Below are 3,016 nucleotides of genomic sequence, written 5' to 3'. Positions count from 1 at the left end.
TCATAAAGCAAAATATTTGCGTATTGAACTGTATTTGTGATAAATTATGGTTGAAATTGAGAAAAAAGAACAAATGACATTTGCAGGGGAAACGAAATTTACTCTCAAATCTAAATTTAAATGTTTTACTTATTTAATTCTGCTTCGTGAAATAGGCGACATTTTTCGGAATTTTTCATATAATTAGTGTGCAAAACATGCTTTTGCCAAGTAAAACTTACTAGTAAAACTTACTTATGCACATACGTAATGTTTATTTCCTGCTAAACACCTGATATGAGTGTATCGTGGAACCTAAAATTCGGTTCTTTGACAGTGTTCATGATAATAACTGAAGGTTTCTAATTTAGAGAAAGACTAACAGTATTTATAAAGCGATTACTTTGACCCCAGTATCAGGCGCAAGCGCTGTTTTATCGAACCCAGAAGGATGGAAGGCATCGTTTACCTAGACATAATTTGAACGGACATATGAGAGTAGAAAAGTTAAATCGAGTCATTTTGTTCAACGATTAACAATTCTGCATTTCAGGCTATTAATATAAATATTGGCGGGTTCGGTCCCACTGTGTGGCACCATGGACAACTGTCTTCTATTGTAGCCTCGGGCCTTGTGAGTGGATTTGGTAGACGGAAACTGAAAGAAGCCCATCGTGTATATGTATATCTATATGTATATGTATATGTTTGTGTGTTTGTGTTTGTACCCCTGACATCGCTTGATAACCGATGGTGGTGTGTTGAAGTCCACCGAAACTCAGCGGTTCAGCAAACGAGACCAATAGAGTAAGTACTAGACTTACAAAGAATAAGTCAAGGGGTCGATTTGCTCGACTAAAAGCGGTGCTCCAACATGACCACAGTCAAATGATTGAAACAAGTAAAAGAGTAAAGAGTAAAAAAAAACTATTGTTTTCAAATTTTGGCACAAGGCCATAACTTTTAGGGGAGGGGGCTAATTCGATTAAATCAACCTCCGTGTTCAATTGGCACTTATTTTATCGACCCAAATGAATGAAAGGCAAAGTCTACTTCGGCGAACTTTTTAAACCTGAAATGCTTACAGCACCTAAGTTTCTCAATCGGTCACCCATCTAAGTACAGACTTGGCTCTCTGTTGCTTAACTTCGGTGATTAGACGAGAACCGATTTATTCAACATGCTATCACTGTAAGCGAATTAATAATAATATTAATAAGTTATCATAATTTCAGGAACGGCTATAATTGACCTTGGCTCTACAACTACCAAAATATCTGACATGGACATTTTATTAAGTCTACAAGAATTTATGAAGAGCCTTTTGAACTTAGTAAAAGTTTTTAACTAAATGTCGTGATACATTTGGTCACATCATTATTGTCATGAGTATTTAAAACCGCCAGAGATTGGAAAACATAGCATTTGTTGAAGATGAAGAGATATTAGATGTATATTATTCATTTCATTGCTGTGGAACATTGAATGTGACTAAGCAGGTTTCTATCATTGTTTGGCTAACAATGCGTCATATGAAACCTGTTGAGTTTCTTGTATTGATAATAAATACTGGTCCTTGAATTGCCAAAGATATTAAGCGCCGAGTACACGTGTGTTTGAGATGATTGTGTGTTTGCGTAAGGGGATATTAGTGGACCGATTGAGTGCAATGACGTCACAGGCCAATATGACAAGATTTGTATAATGAGAGTAAAACATTGGATGGTCGCTATTCCTACCTTCAAAGGCACCTCTGTTTATTGCATATGATCCCTTCGAGAACTTAACAGCATCTATAACTGGTGCAAATTTTCAGTTCAGTAAGCTTCAGCAATCAGAAAAAGGTCAGAATGCGCAATCTGATCCGAAAATCGGACACGCGTCCTTATGTATATTCAGACCAAAGCCCTAATAATCAAACTCTATGTCTTGGACTTACACGCATTAACTTGAGTTTTAAACATTTACCCTTAGTTTCTCAATCATATTATCTCGTTCAACAATCATTATGAAGAAATATATACTAAGCATTTTATAAATGTTATACTTTCACCAACAACTATTTTACTATATAAATATATATAATTATATATATATATATATATATATATATATATATATATATATATTTCTTTACTACCCACAAGGGGCTAAACACAGAGGGGACAAACAAGGACAGACAAGGGATTAAGTCGACTACATCGACCCCAGTGCGTAACTGGTACTTAATTTATCGACCCCGAAAGGATGAAAGGCAAAGTCGACCTCGGCGGAATTTGAACTCGGAACGTAACGACAGACGAAATACGGCTACGAATTTCGCCCGGCGTGCTAACGTTTCTACCAGCTCACACACACATGTGTGTATATATATATATATATATATATATATATATATATATATATATATACATACATATGGACAATTCACGAAAACAACAATATTGAGTTTGAAAAAAAGCATAAGCTGTTGGTAATATTCGTTTTTTTTATGAACCTACGCTCTTCCACAGAAAGGAGCACAAAAAGAAACAGGGAACGTAAGAGATGTGTGTTTATGGCTAATGATCTATCATCGCGACACACATATGCATATATATATATATATATAATATATATATATATATATATATATATATATATATATAGACATGTGTGTGTGTGTTTGTGTATGTGTGTGTGTGTGCGTATATATATGTATATAGTGTATATGTATATTCGCGTGTTTATTTTTAATGTTCAGTAGGTCTTCCTTTATTACTGTACAATTCATTTTGTCAAACTGCATTTCTAACTAACGATCAGTAGTTGAAAAGGCAACTCATTTCCGAATGACGATTCTGACTATTATTTGCCAAACTGCAACACGACTCTATAATTTAGATGTAATTAGTATTCTAGTGATCAACATGCATGTATGTTAGCTGCACAAGTTGTGATATCGCTTACAGTAAAGAGAGCCAACGGACTGAACAAATTAATTGCCATACGATTCCACTTGTTAATGGCAATCCAAAAATTAGCTTCTATTTTATAT

At 34.6% G+C, this 3,016-nt stretch overlaps 1 pseudogene; it reads right to left on the bottom strand.

Moving 5' to 3' along the window:
* Window positions 1-1,057: 1,057 nt before the first annotated feature.
* LOC115218154 lies at window positions 1,058-1,176 on the bottom strand (annotated as a pseudogene).
* Between the last annotated feature and the right edge of the window lie 1,840 nt (window positions 1,177-3,016).

Source organism: Octopus sinensis, linkage group LG12 (genome assembly GCF_006345805.1).
Source record: "Octopus sinensis linkage group LG12, ASM634580v1, whole genome shotgun sequence".
Lineage (NCBI taxonomy): Eukaryota > Metazoa > Mollusca > Cephalopoda > Octopoda > Octopodidae > Octopus > Octopus sinensis.
Note: the sequence above shows the minus strand (reverse complement) of the source record. Positions and strands in the feature narration are given on the sequence as shown.